The sequence below is a fragment of the Hyla sarda genome, chromosome 8 (assembly GCF_029499605.1).
Source record: "Hyla sarda isolate aHylSar1 chromosome 8, aHylSar1.hap1, whole genome shotgun sequence".
Lineage (NCBI taxonomy): Eukaryota > Metazoa > Chordata > Amphibia > Anura > Hylidae > Hyla > Hyla sarda.
This window is the reverse complement of record NC_079196.1, coordinates 113,014,738-113,041,271: the sequence shown is the minus strand read 5'-3', so window position 1 is coordinate 113,041,271 and position 26,534 is coordinate 113,014,738. Positions and strand designations below refer to the sequence as shown.

Sequence of the window (26,534 nt, the reverse complement as noted above, 5' to 3'; positions counted from 1 at the left end):
TTCATTTAGCGTTTTAATGACCATGTTTGCACACTGATTGGTGTAAAAAAATAAAATAAAACTAAATAATAATAATCTAGCACACCTGTGCAGGTTTGACATGACATGACAGGTAGCTGTCTTGTGGGTGGTGCTGAATCCTGTTAAATGACATGAGGGTCTCATGCCTATACACAAGGGTGTGTCATTGCTGTTGCTTGACCATGCATTGGTTTCTGTGGTCAGTGAATGATAAAAACAAAATTTACCATCCATTGATGGATGGGAAATCCGCCATGAGGCATTTGTTTTTAGAAACTGCTGCTCACAACCAATGTTGCAATGGAGTGTCTCCATCTGCTGGTGGTATTGGAAAGGCATTAGTGCTATGACAGGGTCTGAAGAAGAAGAAGAAGAAGAAGAAGAAGAAGAAGACGGAAAAAAATATATATAAAAAGAAAAAGAGAGAGAGAGAGAGAGACTGACTTAGTGAGCGAGTGAGTGAGAGAGTGAGAGTGAGTGAGAGTGAATGAGTGAGTGAGTGATTGAGTGAGTGAGTGAGTGAGTGAGTGAGAACAAATGAGTTAAAGCAAGTGAGTGAGAGAGATCGAATGAATGAAAGTCTGAATGACAGAAAGAAAAAAGGATGAAGAAAGAAGCATGAAGAAAAAAAAATGTATATGGAGTTGCTGACATGAGTGCAATCTACAAAGCCGTTGAGGCTGATCCTCATGGGAGGATTATTGCACCAGGACCCTTAGCACTTTTAAAATGCCATTCAATGCCACGGGCTAGATGTAAACTGCAGATGACCATGTTGTGGTAGTTACCATGGATACCCAAGTGATGTGTGAGCTAACACATAGGCCCAACAGATTCCAAGAAGGCCAGAATCACCAGCGGCACCACCATCGATTGTCAGGTCACCCGGATTCAGCAAATACCAGAGTCCAAAATGATGCAGGTTTATACTGTTAATTTTCAGTTTATCGTTACAGTTGGTGTTATTCCATGTCGGAAGGGACGCAGCTACAGCCAGTGGGGTAACTAGAGACAGGCAGGCAGCTATGTGCAACAAAGGTAGGCGTGTTGTTTTCATATGCAGATCTGAAATATTGTCTTATATGCAAGAGGAGGAGTGATGGGGGTTCAGGCAAAAGCCAGGCTATGGATTGCATTGCTAAATGCTCCATCAGAGTGCAATGGTCGCCTGTCCTTTTTTTAAGTGATGATGTGGGTTTAGCCTGTGCTGTATGTATGTATGGGTGGCTGACTGCCACCCACCCAGAAAGTGTATGGGAGGCTGGTTGGCTGCCAGCCTTCCTTCCATTCCTATGAGTAATGTGAGTGCTCATGAAGGGGACATGGTTGGGTCCACCCCTTTCCCGGTTATCCCCTCTAGGCCTTTTGGCTTAGATCAAGTGTAAAAAAAGAAAGGATCTTGCGACAGATCGCATCCTGAGGCACGTTTTTTTTTGTGTGAATACTTGCACTTGGGTGACTTGTGAGCACATACTGATACATACGTTCCCTATCTGGGGACCATAAATTAAATGGATTTTTGAGAAAGGGAGCTGATTTGGAAGCTTGCTTCTGTCGCCCTATGCATTGACCCGATGTGGCAGTATCTTCGGGTAGTGAACAGTGCACCACCCCATTCCAGTGTTAAACAAGAAAGATTCTCATTTAATCCTCCGTGGGTGAGAATTTGAGTTTGAGAATTGGAGACCAAAATGATGAGTTGCACTGACTGGTTTATGAACGTCTATTCATTTAGCGTTTTAATGACCATGTTTGCACACTGATTGGTGTAAAAAAATAAAATAAAACTAAATAATAATAATCTAGCACACCTGTGCAGGTTTGACATGACATGACAGGTAGCTGTCTTGTGGGTGGTGCTGAATCCTGTTAAATGACATGAGGGTCTCATGCCTATACACAAGGGTGTGTCATTGCTGTTGCTTGACCATGCATTGGTTTCTGTGGTCAGTGAATGATAAAAACAAAATTTACCATCCATTGATGGATGGGAAATCCGCCATGAGGCATTTGTTTTTAGAAACTGCTGCTCACAACCAATGTTGCAATGGAGTGTCTCCATCTGCTGGTGGTATTGGAAAGGCATTAGTGCTATGACAGGGTCTGAAGAAGAAGAAGAAGAAGAAGAAGAAGAAGAAGACGGAAAAAAATATATATAAAAAGAAAAAGAGAGAGAGAGAGAGAGACTGACTTAGTGAGCGAGTGAGAGAGAGAGTGAGAGTGAGTGAGAGTGAATGAGTGAGTGAGTGATTGAGTGAGTGAGTGAGTGAGTGAGTGAGAACAAATGAGTTAAAGCAAGTGAGTGAGAGAGATCGAATGAATGAAAGTCTGAATGACAGAAAGAAAAAAGGATGAAGAAAGAAGCATGAAGAAAAAAAAATGTATATGGAGTTGCTGACATGAGTGCAATCTACAAAGCCGTTGAGGCTGATCCTCATGGGAGGATTATTGCACCAGGACCCTTAGCACTTTTAAAATGCCATTCAATGCCACGGGCTAGATGTAAACTGCAGATGACCATGTTGTGGTAGTTACCATGGATACCCAAGTGATGTGTGAGCTAACACATAGGCCCAACAGATTCCAAGAAGGCCAGAATCACCAGCGGCACCACCATCGATTGTCAGGTCACCCGGATTCAGCAAATACCAGAGTCCAAAATGATGCAGGTTTATACTGTTAATTTTCAGTTTATCGTTACAGTTGGTGTTATTCCATGTCGGAAGGGACGCAGCTACAGCCAGTGGGGTAACTAGAGACAGGCAGGCAGCTATGTGCAACAAAGGTAGGCGTGTTGTTTTCATATGCAGATCTGAAATATTGTCTTATATGCAAGAGGAGGAGTGATGGGGGTTCAGGCAAAAGCCAGGCTATGGATTGCATTGCTAAATGCTCCATCAGAGTGCAATGGTCGCCTGTCCTTTTTTTAAGTGATGATGTGGGTTTAGCCTGTGCTGTATGTATGTATGGGTGGCTGACTGCCACCCACCCAGAAAGTGTATGGGAGGCTGGTTGGCTGCCAGCCTTCCTTCCATTCCTATGAGTAATGTGAGTGCTCATGAAGGGGACATGGTTGGGTCCACCCCTTTCCCGGTTATCCCCTCTAGGCCTTTTGGCTTAGATCAAGTGTAAAAAAAGAAAGGATCTTGCGACAGATCGCATCCTGAGGCACGTTTTTTTTTGTGTGAATACTTGCACTTGGGTGACTTGTGAGCACATACTGATACATACGTTCCCTATCTGGGGACCATAAATTAAATGGATTTTTGAGAAAGGGAGCTGATTTGGAAGCTTGCTTCTGTCGCCCTATGCATTGACCCGATGTGGCAGTATCTTCGGGTAGTGAACAGTGCACCACCCCATTCCAGTGTTAAACAAGAAAGATTCTCATTTAATCCTCCGTGGGTGAGAATTTGAGTTTGAGAATTGGAGACCAAAATGATGAGTTGCACTGACTGGTTTATGAACGTCTATTCATTTAGCGTTTTAATGACCATGTTTGCACACTGATTGGTGTAAAAAAATAAAATAAAACTAAATAATAATAATCTAGCACACCTGTGCAGGTTTGACATGACATGACAGGTAGCTGTCTTGTGGGTGGTGCTGAATCCTGTTAAATGACATGAGGGTCTCATGCCTATACACAAGGGTGTGTCATTGCTGTTGCTTGACCATGCATTGGTTTCTGTGGTCAGTGAATGATAAAAACAAAATTTACCATCCATTGATGGATGGGAAATCCGCCATGAGGCATTTGTTTTTAGAAACTGCTGCTCACAACCAATGTTGCAATGGAGTGTCTCCATCTGCTGGTGGTATTGGAAAGGCATTAGTGCTATGACAGGGTCTGAAGAAGAAGAAGAAGAAGAAGAAGAAGAAGAAGAAGAAGACGGAAAAAAATATATATAAAAAGAAAAAGAGAGAGAGAGAGAGAGACTGACTTAGTGAGCGAGTGAGTGAGAGAGTGAGAGTGAGTGAGAGTGAATGAGTGAGTGAGTGATTGAGTGAGTGAGTGAGTGAGAACAAATGAGTTAAAGCAAGTGAGTGAGAGAGATCGAATGAATGAAAGTCTGAATGACAGAAAGAAAAAAGGATGAAGAAAGAAGCATGAAGAAAAAAAAAATGTATATGGAGTTGCTGACATGAGTGCAATCTACAAAGCCGTTGAGGCTGATCCTCATGGGAGGATTATTGCACCAGGACCCTTAGCACTTTTAAAATGCCATTCAATGCCACGGGCTAGATGTAAACTGCAGATGACCATGTTGTGGTAGTTACCATGGATACCCAAGTGATGTGTGAGCTAACACATAGGCCCAACAGATTCCAAGAAGGCCAGAATCACCAGCGGCACCACCATCGATTGTCAGGTCACCCGGATTCAGCAAATACCAGAGTCCAAAATGATGCAGGTTTATACTGTTAATTTTCAGTTTATCGTTACAGTTGGTGTTATTCCATGTCGGAAGGGACGCAGCTACAGCCAGTGGGGTAACTAGAGACAGGCAGGCAGCTATGTGCAACAAAGGTAGGCGTGTTGTTTTCATATGCAGATCTGAAATATTGTCTTATATGCAAGAGGAGGAGTGATGGGGGTTCAGGCAAAAGCCAGGCTATGGATTGCATTGCTAAATGCTCCATCAGAGTGCAATGGTCGCCTGTCCTTTTTTTAAGTGATGATGTGGGTTTAGCCTGTGCTGTATGTATGTATGGGTGGCTGACTGCCACCCACCCAGAAAGTGTATGGGAGGCTGGTTGGCTGCCAGCCTTCCTTCCATTCCTATGAGTAATGTGAGTGCTCATGAAGGGGACATGGTTGGGTCCACCCCTTTCCCGGTTATCCCCTCTAGGCCTTTTGGCTTAGATCAAGTGTAAAAAAAGAAAGGATCTTGCGACAGATCGCATCCTGAGGCACGTTTTTTTTTGTGTGAACACTTGCACTTGGGTGACTTGTGAGCACATACTGATACATACGTTCCCTATCTGGGGACCATAAATTAAATGGATTTTTGAGAAAGGGAGCTGATTTGGAAGCTTGCTTCTGTCGCCCTATGCATTGACCCGATGTGGCAGTATCTTCGGGTAGTGAACAGTGCACCACCCCATTCCAGTGTTAAACAAGAAAGATTCTCATTTAATCCTCCGTGGGTGAGAATTTGAGTTTGAGAATTGGAGACCAAAATGATGAGTTGCACTGACTGGTTTATGAACGTCTATTCATTTAGCGTTTTAATGACCATGTTTGCACACTGATTGGTGTAAAAAAATAAAATAAAACTAAATAATAATAATCTAGCACACCTGTGCAGGTTTGACATGACATGACAGGTAGCTGTCTTGTGGGTGGTGCTGAATCCTGTTAAATGACATGAGGGTCTCATGCCTATACACAAGGGTGTGTCATTGCTGTTGCTTGACCATGCATTGGTTTCTGTGGTCAGTGAATGATAAAAACAAAATTTACCATCCATTGATGGATGGGAAATCCGCCATGAGGCATTTGTTTTTAGAAACTGCTGCTCACAACCAATGTTGCAATGGAGTGTCTCCATCTGCTGGTGGTATTGGAAAGGCATTAGTGCTATGACAGGGTCTGAAGAAGAAGAAGAAGAAGAAGAAGAAGAAGAAGACGGAAAAAAATATATATAAAAAGAAAAAGAGAGAGAGAGAGAGAGAGACTGACTTAGTGAGCGAGTGAGTGAGAGAGTGAGAGTGAGTGAGAGTGAATGAGTGAGTGAGTGATTGAGTGAGTGAGTGAGTGAGTGAGTGAGAACAAATGAGTTAAAGCAAGTGAGTGAGAGAGATCGAATGAATGAAAGTCTGAATGACAGAAAGAAAAAAGGATGAAGAAAGAAGCATGAAGAAAAAAAAATGTATATGGAGTTGCTGACATGAGTGCAATCTACAAAGCCGTTGAGGCTGATCCTCATGGGAGGATTATTGCACCAGGACCCTTAGCACTTTTAAAATGCCATTCAATGCCACGGGCTAGATGTAAACTGCAGATGACCATGTTGTGGTAGTTACCATGGATACCCAAGTGATGTGTGAGCTAACACATAGGCCCAACAGATTCCAAGAAGGCCAGAATCACCAGCGGCACCACCATCGATTGTCAGGTCACCCGGATTCAGCAAATACCAGAGTCCAAAATGATGCAGGTTTATACTGTTAATTTTCAGTTTATCGTTACAGTTGGTGTTATTCCATGTCGGAAGGGACGCAGCTACAGCCAGTAGGGTAACTAGAGACAGGCAGGCAGCTATGTGCAACAAAGGTAGGCGTGTTGTTTTCATATGCAGATCTGAAATATTGTCTTATATGCAAGAGGAGGAGTGATGGGGGTTCAGGCAAAAGCCAGGCTATGGATTGCATTGCTAAATGCTCCATCAGAGTGCAATGGTCGCCTGTCCTTTTTTTAAGTGATGATGTGGGTTTAGCCTGTGCTGTATGTATGTATGGGTGGCTGACTGCCACCCACCCAGAAAGTGTATGGGAGGCTGGTTGGCTGCCAGCCTTCCTTCCATTCCTATGAGTAATGTGAGTGCTCATGAAGGGGACATGGTTGGGTCCACCCCTTTCCCGGTTATCCCCTCTAGGCCTTTTGGCTTAGATCAAGTGTAAAAAAAGAAAGGATCTTGCGACAGATCGCATCCTGAGGCACGTTTTTTTTTGTGTGAATACTTGCACTTGGGTGACTTGTGAGCACATACTGATACATATGTTCCCTATCTGGGGACCATAAATTAAATGGATTTTTGAGAAAGGGAGCTGATTTGGAAGCTTGCTTCTGTCGCCCTATGCATTGACCCGATGTGGCAGTATCTTCGGGTAGTGAACAGTGCACCACCCCATTCCAGTGTTAAACAAGAAAGATTCTCATTTAATCCTCCGTGGGTGAGAATTTGAGTTTGAGAATTGGAGACCAAAATGATGAGTTGCACTGACTGGTTTATGAACGTCTATTCATTTAGCGTTTTAATGACCATGTTTGCACACTGATTGGTGTAAAAAAATAAAATAAAACTAAATAATAATAATCTAGCACACCTGTGCAGGTTTGACATGACATGACAGGTAGCTGTCCTGTGGGTGGTGCTGAATCCTGTTAAATGACATGAGGGTCTCATGCCTATACACAAGGGTGTGTCATTGCTGTTGCTTGACCATGCATTGGTTTCTGTGGTCAGTGAATGATAAAAACAAAATTTACCATCCATTGATGGATGGGAAATCCGCCATGAGGCATTTGTTTTTAGAAACTGCTGCTCACAACCAATGTTGCAATGGAGTGTCTCCATCTGCTGGTGGTATTGGAAAGGCATTAGTGCTATGACAGGGTCTGAAGAAGAAGAAGAAGAAGAAGAAGAAGAAGAAGAAGACAGAAAAAAAAATATATAAAAAGAAAAAGAGAGAGAGAGAGAGAGACTGACTTAGTGAGCGAGTGAGTGAGAGAGTGAGAGTGAGTGAGAGTGAATGAGTGAGTGAGTGATTGAGTGAGTGAGTGAGTGAGTGAGAACAAATGAGTTAAAGCAAGTGAGTGAGAGAGATCGAATGAATGAAAGTCTGAATGACAGAAAGAAAAAAGGATGAAGAAAGAAGCATGAAGAAAAAAAAATGTATATGGAGTTGCTGACATGAGTGCAATCTACAAAGCCGTTGAGGCTGATCCTCATGGGAGGATTATTGCACCAGGACCCTTAGCACTTTTAAAATGCCATTCAATGCCACGGGCTAGATGTAAACTGCAGATGACCATGTTGTGGTAGTTACCATGGATACCCAAGTGATGTGTGAGCTAACACATAGGCCCAACAGATTCCAAGAAGGCCAGAATCACCAGCGGCACCACCATCGATTGTCAGGTCACCCGGATTCAGCAAATACCAGAGTCCAAAATGATGCAGGTTTATACTGTTAATTTTCAATTTATCGTTACAGTTGGTGTTATTCCATGTCGGAAGGGACGCAGCTACAGCCAGTGGGGTAACTAGAGACAGGCAGGCAGCTATGTGCAACAAAGGTAGGCGTGTTGTTTTCATATGCAGATCTGAAATATTGTCTTATATGCAAGAGGAGGAGTGATGGGGGTTCAGGCAAAAGCCAGGCTATGGATTGCATTGCTAAATGCTCCATCAGAGTGCAATGGTCGCCTGTCCTTTTTTTAAGTGATGATGTGGGTTTAGCCTGTGCTGTATGTATGTATGGGTGGCTGACTGCCACCCACCCAGAAAGTGTATGGGAGGCTGGTTGGCTGCCAGCCTTCCTTCCATTCCTATGAGTAATGTGAGTGCTCATGAAGGGGACATGGTTGGGTCCACCCCTTTCCCGGTTATCCCCTCTAGGCCTTTTGGCTTAGATCAAGTGTAAAAAAAGAAAGGATCTTGCGACAGATCGCATCCTGAGGCACGTTTTTTTTTTGTGTGAATACTTGCACTTGGGTGACTTGTGAGCACATACTGATACATACGTTCCCTATCTGGGGACCATAAATTAAATGGATTTTTGAGAAAGGGAGCTGATTTGGAAGCTTGCTTCTGTCGCCCTATGCATTGACCCGATGTGGCAGTATCTTCGGGTAGTGAACAGTGCACCACCCCATTCCAGTGTTAAACAAGAAAGATTCTCATTTAATCCTCCGTGGGTGAGAATTTGAGTTTGAGAATTGGAGACCAAAATGATGAGTTGCACTGACTGGTTTATGAACGTCTATTCATTTAGCGTTTTAATGACCATGTTTGCACACTGATTGGTGTAAAAAAATAAAAAAATAAAACTAAATAATAATAATCTAGCACACCTGTGCAGGTTTGACATGACATGACAGGTAGCTGTCTTGTGGGTGGTGCTGAATCCTGTTAAATGACATGAGGGTCTCATGCCTATACACAAGGGTGTGTCATTGCTGTTGCTTGACCATGCATTGGTTTCTGTGGTCAGTGAATGATAAAAACAAAATTTACCATCCATTGATGGATGGGAAATCCGCCATGAGGCATTTGTTTTTAGAAACTGCTGCTCACAACCAATGTTGCAATGGAGTGTCTCCATCTGCTGGTGGTATTGGAAAGGCATTAGTGCTATGACAGGGTCTGAAGAAGAAGAAGAAGAAGAAGAAGAAGAAGAAGAAGAAGACGGAAAAAAATATATATAAAAAGAAAAAGAGAGAGAGAGAGAGAGACTGACTTAGTGAGCGAGTGAGTGAGAGAGTGAGAGTGAGTGAGAGTGAATGAGTGAGTGAGTGATTGAGTGAGTGAGTGAGTGAGTGAGAACAAATGAGTTAAAGCAAGTGAGTGAGAGAGATCGAATGAATGAAAGTCTGAATGACAGAAAGAAAAAAGGATGAAGAAAGAAGCATGAAGAAAAAAAAATGTATATGGAGTTGCTGACATGAGTGCAATCTACAAAGCCGTTGAGGCTGATCCTCATGGGAGGATTATTGCACCAGGACCCTTAGCACTTTTAAAATGCCATTCAATGCCACGGGCTAGATGTAAACTGCAGATGACCATGTTGTGGTAGTTACCATGGATACCCAAGTGATGTGTGAGCTAACACATAGGCCCAACAGATTCCAAGAAGGCCAGAATCACCAGCGGCACCACCATCGATTGTCAGGTCACCCGGATTCAGCAAATACCAGAGTCCAAAATGATGCAGGTTTATACTGTTAATTTTCAGTTTATCGTTACAGTTGGTGTTATTCCATGTCGGAAGGGACGCAGCTACAGCCAGTGGGGTAACTAGAGACAGGCAGGCAGCTATGTGCAACAAAGGTAGGCGTGTTGTTTTCATATGCAGATCTGAAATATTGTCTTATATGCAAGAGGAGGAGTGATGGGGGTTCAGGCAAAAGCCAGGCTATGGATTGCATTGCTAAATGCTCCATCAGAGTGCAATGGTCGCCTGTCCTTTTTTTAAGTGATGATGTGGGTTTAGCCTGTGCTGTATGTATGTATGGGTGGCTGACTGCCACCCACCCAGAAAGTGTATGGGAGGCTGGTTGGCTGCCAGCCTTCCTTCCATTCCTATGAGTAATGTGAGTGCTCATGAAGGGGACATGGTTGGGTCCACCCCTTTCCCGGTTATCCCCTCTAGGCCTTTTGGCTTAGATCAAGTGTAAAAAAAGAAAGGATCTTGCGACAGATCGCATCCTGAGGCACGTTTTTTTTTGTGTGAATACTTGCACTTGGGTGACTTGTGAGCACATACTGATACATACGTTCCCTATCTGGGGACCATAAATTAAATGGATTTTTGAGAAAGGGAGCTGATTTGGAAGCTTGCTTCTGTCGCCCTATGCATTGACCCGATGTGGCAGTATCTTCGGGTAGTGAACAGTGCACCACCCCATTCCAGTGTAAAACAAGAAAGATTCTCATTTAATCCTCCGTGGGTGAGAATTTGAGTTTGAGAATTGGAGACCAAAATGATGAGTTGCACTGACTGGTTTATGAACGTCTATTCATTTAGCGTTTTAAGGACCATGTTTGCACACTGATTGGTGTAAAAAAATAAAATAAAACTAAATAATAATAATCTAGCACACCTGTGCAGGTTTGACATGACATGACAGGTAGCTGTCTTGTGGGTGGTGCTGAATCCTGTTAAATGACATGAGGGTCTCATGCCTATACACAAGGGTGTGTCATTGCTGTTGCTTGACCATGCATTGGTTTCTGTGGTCAGTGAATGATAAAAACAAAATTTACCATCCATTGATGGATGGGAAATCCGCCATGAGGCATTTGTTTTTAGAAACTGCTGCTCACAACCAATGTTGCAATGGAGTGTCTCCATCTGCTGGTGGTATTGGAAAGGCATTAGTGCTATGACAGGGTCTGAAGAAGAAGAAGAAGAAGAAGAAGAAGAAGAAGACGGAAAAAAATATATATAAAAAGAAAAAGAGAGAGAGAGAGAGAGACTGACTTAGTGAGCGAGTGAGTGAGAGAGTGAGAGTGAGTGAGAGTGAATGAGTGAGTGAGTGATTGAGTGAGTGAGTGAGTGAGTGAGTGAGAACAAATGAGTTAAAGCAAGTGAGTGAGAGAGATCGAATGAATGAAAGTCTGAATGACAGAAAGAAAAAAGGATGAAGAAAGAAGCATGAAGAAAAAAAAATGTATATGGAGTTGCTGACATGAGTGCAATCTACAAAGCCGTTGAGGCTGATCCTCATGGGAGGATTATTGCACCAGGACCCTTAGCACTTTTAAAATGCCATTCAATGCCACGGGCTAGATGTAAACTGCAGATGACCATGTTGTGGTAGTTACCATGGATACCCAAGTGATGTGTGAGCTAACACATAGGCCCAACAGATTCCAAGAAGGCCAGAATCACCAGCGGCACCACCATCGATTGTCAGGTCACCCGGATTCAGCAAATACCAGAGTCCAAAATGATGCAGGTTTATACTGTTAATTTTCAGTTTATCGTTACAGTTGGTGTTATTCCATGTCGGAAGGGACGCAGCTACAGCCAGTGGGGTAACTAGAGACAGGCAGGCAGCTATGTGCAACAAAGGTAGGCGTGTTGTTTTCATATGCAGATCTGAAATATTGTCTTATATGCAAGAGGAGGAGTGATGGGGGTTCAGGCAAAAGCCAGGCTATGGATTGCATTGCTAAATGCTCCATCAGAGTGCAATGGTCGCCTGTCCTTTTTTTAAGTGATGATGTGGGTTTAGCCTGTGCTGTATGTATGTATGGGTGGCTGACTGCCACCCACCCAGAAAGTGTATGGGAGGCTGGTTGGCTGCCAGCCTTCCTTCCATTCCTATGAGTAATGTGAGTGCTCATGAAGGGGACATGGTTGGGTCCACCCCTTTCCCGGTTATCCCCTCTAGGCCTTTTGGCTTAGATCAAGTGTAAAAAAAGAAAGGATCTTGCGACAGATCGCATCCTGAGGCACGTTTTTTTTTGTGTGAATACTTGCACTTGGGTGACTTGTGAGCACATACTGATACATACGTTCCCTATCTGGGGACCATAAATTAAATGGATTTTTGAGAAAGGGAGCTGATTTGGAAGCTTGCTTCTGTCGCCCTATGCATTGACCCGATGTGGCAGTATCTTCGGGTAGTGAACAGTGCACCACCCCATTCCAGTGTTAAACAAGAAAGATTCTCATTTAATCCTCCGTGGGTGAGAATTTGAGTTTGAGAATTGGAGACCAAAATGATGAGTTGCACTGACTGGTTTATGAACGTCTATTCATTTAGCGTTTTAATGACCATGTTTGCACACTGATTGGTGTAAAAAAATAAAATAAAACTAAATAATAATAATCTAGCACACCTGTGCAGGTTTGACATGACATGACAGGTAGCTGTCTTGTGGGTGGTGCTGAATCCTGTTAAATGACATGAGGGTCTCATGCCTATACACAAGGGTGTGTCATTGCTGTTGCTTGACCATGCATTGGTTTCTGTGGTCAGTGAATGATAAAAACAAAATTTACCATCCATTGATGGATGGGAAATCCGCCATGAGGCATTTGTTTTTAGAAACTGCTGCTCACAACCAATGTTGCAATGGAGTGTCTCCATCTGCTGGTGGTATTGGAAAGGCATTAGTGCTATGACAGGGTCTGAAGAAGAAGAAGAAGAAGAAGAAGAAGAAGACGGAAAAAAATATATATAAAAAGAAAAAGAGAGAGAGAGAGAGACTGACTTAGTGAGCGAGTGAGTGAGAGAGTGAGAGTGAGTGAGAGTGAATGAGTGAGTGAGTGATTGAGTGAGTGAGTGAGTGAGTGAGAACAAATGAGTTAAAGCAAGTGAGTGAGAGAGATCGAATGAATGAAAGTCTGAATGACAGAAAGAAAAAAGGATGAAGAAAGAAGCATGAAGAAAAAAAAATGTATATGGAGTTGCTGACATGAGTGCAATCTACAAAGCCGTTGAGGCTGATCCTCATGGGAGGATTATTGCACCAGGACCCTTAGCACTTTTAAAATGCCATTCAATGCCACGGGCTAGATGTAAACTGCAGATGACCATGTTGTGGTAGTTACCATGGATACCCAAGTGATGTGTGAGCTAACACATAGGCCCAACAGATTCCAAGAAGGCCAGAATCACCAGCGGCACCACCATCGATTGTCAGGTCACCCGGATTCAGCAAATACCAGAGTCCAAAATGATGCAGGTTTATACTGTTAATTTTCAGTTTATCGTTACAGTTGGTGTTATTCCATGTCGGAAGGGACGCAGCTACAGCCAGTGGGGTAACTAGAGACAGGCAGGCAGCTATGTGCAACAAAGGTAGGCGTGTTGTTTTCATATGCAGATCTGAAATATTGTCTTATATGCAAGAGGAGGAGTGATGGGGGTTCAGGCAAAAGCCAGGCTATGGATTGCATTGCTAAATGCTCCATCAGAGTGCAATGGTCGCCTGTCCTTTTTTTAAGTGATGATGTGGGTTTAGCCTGTGCTGTATGTATGTATGGGTGGCTGACTGCCACCCACCCAGAAAGTGTATGGGAGGCTGGTTGGCTGCCAGCCTTCCTTCCATTCCTATGAGTAATGTGAGTGCTCATGAAGGGGACATGGTTGGGTCCACCCCTTTCCCGGTTATCCCCTCTAGGCCTTTTGGCTTAGATCAAGTGTAAAAAAAGAAAGGATCTTGCGACAGATCGCATCCTGAGGCACGTTTTTTTTTGTGTGAATACTTGCACTTGGGTGACTTGTGAGCACATACTGATACATACGTTCCCTATCTGGGGACCATAAATTAAATGGATTTTTGAGAAAGGGAGCTGATTTGGAAGCTTGCTTCTGTCGCCCTATGCATTGACCCGATGTGGCAGTATCTTCGGGTAGTGAACAGTGCACCACCCCATTCCAGTGTTAAACAAGAAAGATTCTCATTTAATCCTCCGTGGGTGAGAATTTGAGTTTGAGAATTGGAGACCAAAATGATGAGTTGCACTGACTGGTTTATGAACGTCTATTCATTTAGCGTTTTAATGACCATGTTTGCACACTGATTGGTGTAAAAAAATAAAATAAAACTAAATAATAATAATCTAGCACACCTGTGCAGGTTTGACATGACATGACAGGTAGCTGTCTTGTGGGTGGTGCTGAATCCTGTTAAATGACATGAGGGTCTCATGCCTATACACAAGGGTGTGTCATTGCTGTTGCTTGACCATGCATTGGTTTCTGTGGTCAGTGAATGATAAAAACAAAATTTACCATCCATTGATGGATGGGAAATCCGCCATGAGGCATTTGTTTTTAGAAACTGCTGCTCACAACCAATGTTGCAATGGAGTGTCTCCATCTGCTGGTGGTATTGGAAAGGCATTAGTGCTATGACAGGGTCTGAAGAAGAAGAAGAAGAAGAAGAAGAAGAAGACGGAAAAAAATATATATAAAAAGAAAAAGAGAGAGAGAGAGAGACTGACTTAGTGAGCGAGTGAGTGAGAGAGTGAGAGTGAGTGAGAGTGAATGAGTGAGTGAGTGATTGAGTGAGTGAGTGAGTGAGTGAGTGAGAACAAATGAGTTAAAGCAAGTGAGTGAGAGAGATCGAATGAATGAAAGTCTGAATGACAGAAAGAAAAAAGGATGAAGAAAGAAGCATGAAGAAAAAAAAATGTATATGGAGTTGCTGACATGAGTGCAATCTACAAAGCCGTTGAGGCTGATCCTCATGGGAGGATTATTGCACCAGGACCCTTAGCACTTTTAAAATGCCATTCAATGCCACGGGCTAGATGTAAACTGCAGATGACCATGTTGTGGTAGTTACCATGGATACCCAAGTGATGTGTGAGCTAACACATAGGCCCAACAGATTCCAAGAAGGCCAGAATCACCAGCGGCACCACCATCGATTGTCAGGTCACCCGGATTCAGCAAATACCAGAGTCCAAAATGATGCAGGTTTATACTGTTAATTTTCAGTTTATCGTTACAGTTGGTGTTATTCCATGTCGGAAGGGACGCAGCTACAGCCAGTGGGGTAACTAGAGACAGGCAGGCAGCTATGTGCAACAAAGGTAGGCGTGTTGTTTTCATATGCAGATCTGAAATATTGTCTTATATGCAAGAGGAGGAGTGATGGGGGTTCAGGCAAAAGCCAGGCTATGGATTGCATTGCTAAATGCTCCATCAGAGTGCAATGGTCGCCTGTCCTTTTTTTAAGTGATGATGTGGGTTTAGCCTGTGCTGTATGTATGTATGGGTGGCTGACTGCCACCCACCCAGAAAGTGTATGGGAGGCTGGTTGGCTGCCAGCCTTCCTTCCATTCCTATGAGTAATGTGAGTGCTCATGAAGGGGACATGGTTGGGTCCACCCCTTTCCCGGTTATCCTCTCTAGGCCTTTTGGCTTAGATCAAGTGTAAAAAAAGAAAGGATCTTGCGACAGATCGCATCCTGAGGCACGTTTTTTTTTGTGTGAATACTTGCACTTGGGTGACTTGTGAGCACATACTGATACATACGTTCCCTATCTGGGGACCATAAATTAAATGGATTTTTGAGAAAGGGAGCTGATTTGGAAGCTTGCTTCTGTCGCCCTATGCATTGACCCGATGTGGCAGTATCTTCGGGTAGTGAACAGTGCACCACCCCATTCCAGTGTTAAACAAGAAAGATTCTCATTTAATCCTCCGTGGGTGAGAATTTGAGTTTGAGAATTGGAGACCAAAATGATGAGTTGCACTGACTGGTTTATGAACGTCTATTCATTTAGCGTTTTAATGACCATGTTTGCACACTGATTGGTGTAAAAAAATAAAATAAAACTAAATAATAATAATCTAGCACACCTGTGCAGGTTTGACATGACATGACAGGTAGCTGTCTTGTGGGTGGTGCTGAATCCTGTTAAATGACATGAGGGTCTCATGCCTATACACAAGGGTGTGTCATTGCTGTTGCTTGACCATGCATTGGTTTCTGTGGTCAGTGAATGATAAAAACAAAATTTACCATCCATTGATGGATGGGAAATCCGCCATGAGGCATTTGTTTTTAGAAACTGCTGCTCACAACCAATGTTGCAATGGAGTGTCTCCATCTGCTGGTGGTATTGGAAAGGCATTAGTGCTATGACAGGGTCTGAAGAAGAAGAAGAAGAAGAAGAAGAAGAAGAAGAAGAAGAAGAAGAAGACGGAAAAAAATATATATAAAAAGAAAAAGAGAGAGAGAGAGAGAGACTGACTTAGTGAGCGAGTGAGTGAGAGAGTGAGAGTGAGTGAGAGTGAATGAGTGAGTGAGTGATTGAGTGAGTGAGTGAGTGAGTGAGTGAGAACAAATGAGTTAAAGCAAGTGAGTGAGAGAGATCGAATGAATGAAAGTCTGAATGACAGAAAGAAAAAAGGATGAAGAAAGAAGCATGAAGAAAAAAAAATGTATATGGAGTTGCTGACATGAGTGCAATCTACAAAGCCGTTGAGGCTGATCCTCATGGGAGGATTATTGCACCAGGACCCTTAGCACTTTTAAAATGCCATTCAATGCCACGGGCTAGATGTAAACTGCAGATGACCATGTTGTGGTAGTTACCATGGATACCCAAGTGATGTGTGAGCTAACACATAGGCCCAACAGATTCCAAGAAGGCCAGAATCACCAGCGGCACCACCATCGATTGTCAGGTCACCCGGATTCAGCAAATACCAGAGTCCAAAATGATGCAGGTTTATACTGTTAATTTTCAGTTTATCGTTACAGTTGGTGTTATTCCATGTCGGAAGGGACGCAGCTACAGCCAGTGGGGTAACTAGAGACAGGCAGGCAGCTATGTGCAACAAAGGTAGGCGTGTTGTTTTCATATGCAGATCTGAAATATTGTCTTATATGCAAGAGGAGGAGTGATGGGGGTTCAGGCAAAAGCCAGGCTATGGATTGCATTGCTAAATGCTCCATCAGAGTGCAATGGTCGCCTGTCCTTTTTTTAAGTGATGATGTGGGTTTAGCCTGTGCTGTATGTATGTATGGGTGGCTGACTGCCACCCACCCAGAAAGTGTATGGGAGGCTGGTTGGCTGCCAGCCTTCCTTCCATTCCTATGAGTAATGTGAGTGCTCATGAAGGGGACATGGTTGGGTCCACCCCTTTCCCGGTTATCCCCTCTAGGCCTTTTGGCTTAGATCAAGTGTAAAAAAAGAAAGGATCTTGCGACAGATCGCATCCTGAGGCACGTTTTTTTTTTGTGTGAATACTTGCACTTGGGTGACTTGTGAGCACATACTGATACATACGTTCCCTATCTGGGGACCATAAATTAAATGGATTTTTGAGAAAGGGAGCTGATTTGGAAGCTTGCTTCTGTCGCCCTATGCATTGACCCGATGTGGCAGTATCTTCGGGTAGTGAACAGTGCACCACCCCATTCCAGTGTTAAACAAGAAAGATTCTCATTTAATCCTCCGTGGGTGAGAATTTGAGTTTGAGAATTGGAGACCAAAATGATGAGTTGCACTGACTGGTTTATGAACGTCTATTCATTTAGCGTTTTAAGGACCATGTTTGCACACTGATTGGTGTAAAAAAATAAAATAAAACTAAATAATAATAATCTAGCACACCTGTGCAGGTTTGACATGACATGACAGGTAGCTGTCTTGTGGGTGGTGCTGAATCCTGTTAAATGACGTGAGGGTCTCATGCCTATACACAAGGGTGTGTCATTGCTGTTGCTTGACCATGCATTGGTTTCTGTGGTCAGTGAATGATAAAAACAAAATTTACCATCCATTGATGGATGGGAAATCCGCCATGAGGCATTTGTTTTTAGAAACTGCTGCTCACAACCAATGTTGCAATGGAGTGTCTCCATCTGCTGGTGGTATTGGAAAGGCATTAGTGCTATGACAGGGTCTGAAGAAGAAGAAGAAGAAGAAGAAGAAGAAGAAGAAGAAGAAGAAGAAGAAGAAGAAGACGGAAAAAAATATATATAAAAAGAAAAAGAGAGAGAGAGAGAGAGACTGACTTAGTGAGCGAGTGAGTGAGAGAGTGAGAGTGAGTGAGAGTGAATGAGTGAGTGAGTGATTGAGTGAGTGAGTGAGTGAGTGAGAACAAATGAGTTAAAGCAAGTGAGTGAGAGAGATCGAATGAATGAAAGTCTGAATGACAGAAAGAAAAAAGGATGAAGAAAGAAGCATGAAGAAAAAAAAATGTATATGGAGTTGCTGACATGAGTGCAATCTACAAAGCCGTTGAGGCTGATCCTCATGGGAGGATTATTGCACCAGGACCCTTAGCACTTTTAAAATGCCATTCAATGCCACGGGCTAGATGTAAACTGCAGATGACCATGTTGTGGTAGTTACCATGGATACCCAAGTGATGTGTGAGCTAACACATAGGCCCAACAGATTCCAAGAAGGCCAGAATCACCAGCGGCACCACCATCGATTGTCAGGTCACCCGGATTCAGCAAATACCAGAGTCCAAAATGATGCAGGTTTATACTGTTAATTTTCAGTTTATCGTTACAGTTGGTGTTATTCCATGTCGGAAGGGACGCAGCTACAGCCAGTGGGGTAACTAGAGACAGGCAGGCAGCTATGTGCAACAAAGGTAGGCGTGTTGTTTTCATATGCAGATCTGAAATATTGTCTTATATGCAAGAGGAGGAGTGATGGGGGTTCAGGCAAAAGCCAGGCTATGGATTGCATTGCTAAATGCTCCATCAGAGTGCAATGGTCGCCTGTCCTTTTTTTAAGTGATGATGTGGGTTTAGCCTGTGCTGTATGTATGTATGGGTGGCTGACTGCCACCCACCCAGAAAGTGTATGGGAGGCTGGTTGGCTGCCAGCCTTCCTTCCATTCCTATGAGTAATGTGAGTGCTCATGAAGGGGACATGGTTGGGTCCACCCCTTTCCCGGTTATCCCCTCTAGGCCTTTTGGCTTAGATCAAGTGTAAAAAAAGAAAGGATCTTGCGACAGATCGCATCCTGAGGCACGTTTTTTTTTGTGTGAATACTTGCACTTGGGTGACTTGTGAGCACATACTGATACATACGTTCCCTATCTGGGGACCATAAATTAAATGGATTTTTGAGAAAGGGAGCTGATTTGGAAGCTTGCTTCTGTCGCCCTATGCATTGACCCGATGTGGCAGTATCTTCGGGTAGTGAACAGTGCACCACCCCATTCCAGTGTTAAACAAGAAAGATTCTCATTTAATCCTCCGTGGGTGAGAATTTGAGTTTGAGAATTGGAGACCAAAATGATGAGTTGCACTGACTGGTTTATGAACGTCTATTCATTTAGCGTTTTAATGACCATGTTTGCACACTGATTGGTGTAAAAAAATAAAATAAAACTAAATAATAATAATCTAGCACACCTGTGCAGGTTTGACATGACATGACAGGTAGCTGTCTTGTGGGTGGTGCTGAATCCTGTTAAATGACATGAGGGTCTCATGCCTATACACAAGGGTGTGTCATTGCTGTTGCTTGACCATGCATTGGTTTCTGTGGTCAGTGAATGATAAAAACAAAATTTACCATCCATTGATGGATGGGAAATCCGCCATGAGGCATTTGTTTTTAGAAACTGCTGCTCACAACCAATGTTGCAATGGAGTGTCTCCATCTGCTGGTGGTATTGGAAAGGCATTAGTGCTATGACAGGGTCTGAAGAAGAAGAAGAAGAAGAAGAAGAAGACGGAAAAAAATATATATAAAAAGAAAAAGAGAGAGAGAGAGAGAGACTGACTTAGTGAGCGAGTGAGTGAGAGAGTGAGAGTGAGTGAGAGTGAATGAGTGAGTGAGTGATTGAGTGAGTGAGTGAGTGAGTGAGAACAAATGAGTTAAAGCAAGTGAGTGAGAGAGATCGAATGAATGAAAGTCTGAATGACAGAAAGAAAAAAGGATGAAGAAAGAAGCATGAAGAAAAAAAAATGTATATGGAGTTGCTGACATGAGTGCAATCTACAAAGCCGTTGAGGCTGATCCTCATGGGAGGATTATTGCACCAGGACCCTTAGCACTTTTAAAATGCCATTCAATGCCACGGGCTAGATGTAAACTGCAGATGACCATGTTGTGGTAGTTACCATGGATACCCAAGTGATGTGTGAGCTAACACATAGGCCCAACAGATTCCAAGAAGGCCAGAATCACCAGCGGCACCACCATCGATTGTCAGGTCACCCGGATTCAGCAAATACCAGAGTCCAAAATGATGCAGGTTTATACTGTTAATTTTCAGTTTATCGTTACAGTTGGTGTTATTCCATGTCGGAAGGGACGCAGCTACAGCCAGTGGGGTAACTAGAGACAGGCAGGCAGCTATGTGCAACAAAGGTAGGCGTGTTGTTTTCATATGCAGATCTGAAATATTGTCTTATATGCAAGAGGAGGAGTGATGGGGGTTCAGGCAAAAGCCAGGCTATGGATTGCATTGCTAAATGCTCCATCAGAGTGCAATGGTCGCCTGTCCTTTTTTTAAGTGATGATGTGGGTTTAGCCTGTGCTGTATGTATGTATGGGTGGCTGACTGCCACCCACCCAGAAAGTGTATGGGAGGCTGGTTGGCTGCCAGCCTTCCTTCCATTCCTATGAGTAATGTGAGTGCTCATGAAGGGGACATGGTTGGGTCCACCCCTTTCCCGGTTATCCCCTCTAGGCCTTTTGGCTTAGATCAAGTGTAAAAAAAGAAAGGATCTTGCGACAGATCGCATCCTGAGGCACGTTTTTTTTTGTGTGAATACTTGCACTTGGGTGACTTGTGAGCACATACTGATACATACGTTCCCTATCTGGGGACCATAAATTAAATGGATTTTTGAGAAAGGGAGCTGATTTGGAAGCTTGCTTCTGTCGCCCTATGCATTGACCCGATGTGGCAGTATCTTCGGGTAGTGAACAGTGCACCACCCCATTCCAGTGTTAAACAAGAAAGATTCTCATTTAATCCTCCGTGGGTGAGAATTTGAGTTTGAGAATTGGAGACCAAAATGATGAGTTGCACTGACTGGTTTATGAACGTCTATTCATTTAGCGTTTTAATGACCATGTTTGCACACTGATTGGTGTAAAAAAATAAAATAAAACTAAATAATAATAATCTAGCACACCTGTGCAGGTTTGACATGACATGACAGGTAGCTGTCTTGTGGGTGGTGCTGAATCCTGTTAAATGACATGAGGGTCTCATGCCTATACACAAGGGTGTGTCATTGCTGTTGCTTGACCATGCATTGGTTTCTGTGGTCAGTGAATGATAAAAACAAAATTTACCATCCATTGATGGATGGGAAATCCGCCATGAGGCATTTGTTTTTAGAAACTGCTGCTCACAACCAATGTTGCAATGGAGTGTCTCCATCTGCTGGTGGTATTGGAAAGGCATTAGTGCTATGACAGGGTCTGAAGAAGAAGAAGAAGAAGAAGAAGAAGAAGAAGAAGACGGAAAAAAATATATATAAAAAGAAAAAGAGAGAGAGAGAGAGAGACTGACTTAGTGAGCGAGTGAGTGAGAGAGTGAGAGTGAGTGAGAGTGAATGAGTGAGTGAGTGATTGAGTGAGTGAGTGAGTGAGTGAGAACAAATGAGTTAAAGCAAGTGAGTGAGAGAGATCGAATGAATGAAAGTCTGAATGACAGAAAGAAAAAAGGATGAAGAAAGAAGCATGAAGAAAAAAAAATGTATATGGAGTTGCTGACATGAGTGCAATCTACAAAGCCGTTGAGGCTGATCCTCATGGGAGGATTATTGCACCAGGACCCTTAGCACTTTTAAAATGCCATTCAATGCCACGGGCTAGATGTAAACTGCAGATGACCATGTTGTGGTAGTTACCATGGATACCCAAGTGATGTGTGAGCTAACACATAGGCCCAACAGATTCCAAGAAGGCCAGAATCACCAGCGGCACCACCATCGATTGTCAGGTCACCCGGATTCAGCAAATACCAGAGTCCAAAATGATGCAGGTTTATACTGTTAATTTTCAGTTTATCGTTACAGTTGGTGTTATTCCATGTCGGAAGGGACGCAGCTACAGCCAGTGGGGTAACTAGAGACAGGCAGGCAGCTATGTGCAACAAAGGTAGGCGTGTTGTTTTCATATGCAGATCTGAAATATTGTCTTATATGCAAGAGGAGGAGTGATGGGGGTTCAGGCAAAAGCCAGGCTATGGATTGCATTGCTAAATGCTCCATCAGAGTGCAATGGTCGCCTGTCCTTTTTTTAAGTGATGATGTGGGTTTAGCCTGTGCTGTATGTATGTATGGGTGGCTGACTGCCACCCACCCAGAAAGTGTATGGGAGGCTGGTTGGCTGCCAGCCTTCCTTCCATTCCTATGAGTAATGTGAGTGCTCATGAAGGGGACATGGTTGGGTCCACCCCTTTCCCGGTTATCCCCTCTAGGCCTTTTGGCTTAGATCAAGTGTAAAAAAAGAAAGGATCTTGCGACAGATCGCATCCTGAGGCACGTTTTTTTTTGTGTGAATACTTGCACTTGGGTGACTTGTGAGCACATACTGATACATACGTTCCCTTGGGGACCATAAATTAAATGGATTTTTGAGAAAGGGAGCTGATTTGGAAGCTTGCTTCTGTCGCCCTATGCATTGACCCGATGTGGCAGTATCTTCGGGTAGTGAACAGTGCACCACCCCATTCCAGTGTTAAACAAGAAAGATTCTCATTTAATCCTCCGTGGGTGAGAATTTGAGTTTGAGAATTGGAGACCAAAATGATGAGTTGCACTGACTGGTTTATGAACGTCTATTCATTTAGCGTTTTAATGACCATGTTTGCACACTGATTGGTGTAAAAAAATAAAATAAAACTAAATAATAATAATCTAGCACACCTGTGCAGGTTTGACATGACATGACAGGTAGCTGTCTTGTGGGTGGTGCTGAATCCTGTTAAATGACATGAGGGTCTCATGCCTATACACAAGGGTGTGTCATTGCTGTTGCTTGACCATGCATTGGTTTCTGTGGTCAGTGAATGATAAAAACAAAATTTACCATCCATTGATGGATGGGAAATCCGCCATGAGGCATTTGTTTTTAGAAACTGCTGCTCACAACCAATGTTGCAATGGAGTGTCTCCATCTGCTGGTGGTATTGGAAAGGCATTAGTGCTATGACAGGGTCTGAAGAAGAAGAAGAAGAAGAAGAAGAAGAAGAAGACGGAAAAAAATATATATAAAAAGAAAAAGAGAGAGAGAGAGAGAGACTGACTTAGTGAGCGAGTGAGTGAGAGAGTGAGAGTGAGTGAGAGTGAATGAGTGAGTGAGTGATTGAGTGAGTGAGTGAGTGAGTGAGTGAGAACAAATGAGTTAAAGCAAGTGAGTGAGAGAGATCGAATGAATGAAAGTCTGAATGACAGAAAGAAAAAAGGATGAAGAAAGAAGCATGAAGAAAAAAAAATGTATATGGAGTTGCTGACATGAGTGCAATCTACAAAGCCGTTGAGGCTGATCCTCATGGGAGGATTATTGCACCAGGACCCTTAGCACTTTTAAAATGCCATTCAATGCCACGGGCTAGATGTAAACTGCAGATGACCATGTTGTGGTAGTTACCATGGATACCCAAGTGATGTGTGAGCTAACACATAGGCCCAACAGATTCCAAGAAGGCCAGAATCACCAGCGGCACCACCATCGATTGTCAGGTCACCCGGATTCAGCAAATACCAGAGTCCAAAATGATGCAGGTTTATACTGTTAATTTTCAGTTTATCGTTACAGTTGGTGTTATTCCATGTCGGAAGGGACGCAGCTACAGCCAGTGGGGTAACTAGAGACAGGCAGGCAGCTATGTGCAACAAAGGTAGGCGTGTTGTTTTCATATGCAGATCTGAAATATTGTCTTATATGCAAGAGGAGGAGTGATGGGGGTTCAGGCAAAAGCCAGGCTATGGATTGCATTGCTAAATGCTCCATCAGAGTGCAATGGTCGCCTGTCCTTTTTTTAAGTGATGATGTGGGTTTAGCCTGTGCTGTATGTATGTATGGGTGGCTGACTGCCACCCACCCAGAAAGTGTATGGGAGGCTGGTTGGCTGCCAGCCTTCCTTCCATTCCTATGAGTAATGTGAGTGCTCATGAAGGGGACATGGTTGGGTCCACCCCTTTCCCGGTTATCCCCTCTAGGCCTTTTGGCTTAGATCAAGTGTAAAAAAAGAAAGGATCTTGCGACAGATCGCATCCTGAGGCACGTTTTTTTTTGTGTGAATACTTGCACTTGGGTGACTTGTGAGCACATACTGATACATACGTTCCCTATCTGGGGACCATAAATTAAATGGATTTTTGAGAAAGGGAGCTGATTTGGAAGCTTGCTTCTGTCGCCCTATGCATTGACCCGATGTGGCAGTATCTTCGGGTAGTGAACAGTGCACCACCCCATTCCAGTGTTAAACAAGAAAGATTCTCATTTAATCCTCCGTGGGTGAGAATTTGAGTTTGAGAATTGGAGACCAAAATGATGAGTTGCACTGACTGGTTTATGAACGTCTATTCATTTAGCGTTTTAATGACCATGTTTGCACACTGATTGGTGTAAAAAAATAAAATAAAACTAAATAATAATAATCTAGCACACCTGTGCAGGTTTGACATGACATGACAGGTAGCTGTCTTGTGGGTGGTGCTGAATCCTGTTAAATGACATGAGGGTCTCATGCCTATACACAAGGGTGTGTCATTGCTGTTGCTTGACCATGCATTGGTTTCTGTGGTCAGTGAATGATAAAAACAAAATTTACCATCCATTGATGGATGGGAAATCCGCCATGAGGCATTTGTTTTTAGAAACTGCTGCTCACAACCAATGTTGCAATGGAGTGTCTCCATCTGCTGGTGGTATTGGAAAGGCATTAGTGCTATGACAGGGTCTGAAGAAGAAGAAGAAGAAGAAGAAGAAGAAGAAGAAGACGGAAAAAAATATATATAAAAAGAAAAAGAGAGAGAGAGAGAGAGACTGACTTAGTGAGCGAGTGAGAGAGAGAGTGAGAGTGAGTGAGAGTGAATGAGTGAGTGAGTGATTGAGTGAGTGAGTGAGTGAGTGAGTGAGAACAAATGAGTTAAAGCAAGTGAGTGAGAGAGATCGAATGAATGAAAGTCTGAATGACAGAAAGAAAAAAGGATGAAGAAAGAAGCATGAAGAAAAAAAAATGTATATGGAGTTGCTGACATGAGTGCAATCTACAAAGCCGTTGAGGCTGATCCTCATGGGAGGATTATTGCACCAGGACCCTTAGCACTTTTAAAATGCCATTCAATGCCACGGGCTAGATGTAAACTGCAGATGACCATGTTGTGGTAGTTACCATGGATACCCAAGTGATGTGTGAGCTAACACATAGGCCCAACAGATTCCAAGAAGGCCAGAATCACCAGCGGCACCACCATCGATTGTCAGGTCACCCGGATTCAGCAAATACCAGAGTCCAAAATGATGCAGGTTTATACTGTTAATTTTCAGTTTATCGTTACAGTTGGTGTTATTCCATGTCGGAAGGGACGCAGCTACAGCCAGTGGGGTAACTAGAGACAGGCAGGCAGCTATGTGCAACAAAGGTAGGCGTGTTGTTTTCATATGCAGATCTGAAATATTGTCTTATATGCAAGAGGAGGAGTGATGGGGGTTCAGGCAAAAGCCAGGCTATGGATTGCATTGCTAAATGCTCCATCAGAGTGCAATGGTCGCCTGTCCTTTTTTTAAGTGATGATGTGGGTTTAGCCTGTGCTGTATGTATGTATGGGTGGCTGACTGCCACCCACCCAGAAAGTGTATGGGAGGCTGGTTGGCTGCCAGCCTTCCTTCCATTCCTATGAGTAATGTGAGTGCTCATGAAGGGGACATGGTTGGGTCCACCCCTTTCCCGGTTATCCCCTCTAGGCCTTTTGGCTTAGATCAAGTGTAAAAAAAGAAAGGATCTTGCGACAGATCGCATCCTGAGGCACGTTTTTTTTTGTGTGAATACTTGCACTTGGGTGACTTGTGAGCACATACTGATACATACGTTCCCTATCTGGGGACCATAAATTAAATGGATTTTTGAGAAAGGGAGCTGATTTGGAAGCTTGCTTCTGTCGCCCTATGCATTGACCCGATGTGGCAGTATCTTCGGGTAGTGAACAGTGCACCACCCCATTCCAGTGTTAAACAAGAAAGATTCTCATTTAATCCTCCGTGGGTGAGAATTTGAGTTTGAGAATTGGAGACCAAAATGATGAGTTGCACTGACTGGTTTATGAACGTCTATTCATTTAGCGTTTTAATGACCATGTTTGCACACTGATTGGTGTAAAAAAATAAAATAAAACTAAATAATAATAATCTAGCACACCTGTGCAGGTTTGACATGACATGACAGGTAGCTGTCTTGTGGGTGGTGCTGAATCCTGTTAAATGACATGAGGGTCTCATGCCTATACACAAGGGTGTGTCATTGCTGTTGCTTGACCATGCATTGGTTTCTGTGGTCAGTGAATGATAAAAACAAAATTTACCATCCATTGATGGATGGGAAATCCGCCATGAGGCATTTGTTTTTAGAAACTGCTGCTCACAACC

The 26,534-nt window shown here is 43.3% G+C and overlaps 15 pseudogenes; all 15 read left to right on the top strand.

The window, feature by feature from the left end:
* Positions 1-1,370: 1,370 nt before the first annotated feature.
* On the top strand, positions 1,371-1,634 carry LOC130286057 (U2 spliceosomal RNA; annotated as a pseudogene).
* Positions 1,635-3,117: 1,483 nt separating this feature from the next.
* LOC130286056 (U2 spliceosomal RNA) lies at positions 3,118-3,381 on the top strand (annotated as a pseudogene).
* A 1,482-nt stretch (positions 3,382-4,863) lies between these two features.
* On the top strand, positions 4,864-5,127 carry LOC130285626 (U2 spliceosomal RNA; annotated as a pseudogene).
* Positions 5,128-6,612: 1,485 nt separating this feature from the next.
* On the top strand, positions 6,613-6,876 carry LOC130287255 (U2 spliceosomal RNA; annotated as a pseudogene).
* A 1,482-nt stretch (positions 6,877-8,358) lies between these two features.
* LOC130287902 (U2 spliceosomal RNA) lies at positions 8,359-8,623 on the top strand (annotated as a pseudogene).
* Positions 8,624-10,111: 1,488 nt separating this feature from the next.
* On the top strand, positions 10,112-10,375 carry LOC130286055 (U2 spliceosomal RNA; annotated as a pseudogene).
* Positions 10,376-11,858: 1,483 nt separating this feature from the next.
* On the top strand, positions 11,859-12,122 carry LOC130286054 (U2 spliceosomal RNA; annotated as a pseudogene).
* Positions 12,123-13,596: 1,474 nt separating this feature from the next.
* Positions 13,597-13,860, top strand: LOC130286053 (U2 spliceosomal RNA; annotated as a pseudogene).
* Positions 13,861-15,338: 1,478 nt separating this feature from the next.
* LOC130289201 (U2 spliceosomal RNA) lies at positions 15,339-15,602 on the top strand (annotated as a pseudogene).
* Positions 15,603-17,100: 1,498 nt separating this feature from the next.
* LOC130287901 (U2 spliceosomal RNA) lies at positions 17,101-17,365 on the top strand (annotated as a pseudogene).
* Positions 17,366-18,868: 1,503 nt separating this feature from the next.
* LOC130286052 (U2 spliceosomal RNA) lies at positions 18,869-19,132 on the top strand (annotated as a pseudogene).
* A 1,473-nt stretch (positions 19,133-20,605) lies between these two features.
* Positions 20,606-20,869, top strand: LOC130286051 (U2 spliceosomal RNA; annotated as a pseudogene).
* A 1,482-nt stretch (positions 20,870-22,351) lies between these two features.
* On the top strand, positions 22,352-22,612 carry LOC130289362 (U2 spliceosomal RNA; annotated as a pseudogene).
* Positions 22,613-24,095: 1,483 nt separating this feature from the next.
* Positions 24,096-24,359, top strand: LOC130286049 (U2 spliceosomal RNA; annotated as a pseudogene).
* A 1,486-nt stretch (positions 24,360-25,845) lies between these two features.
* LOC130286047 (U2 spliceosomal RNA) lies at positions 25,846-26,109 on the top strand (annotated as a pseudogene).
* The last annotated feature ends 425 nt before the right edge of the window (positions 26,110-26,534 follow it).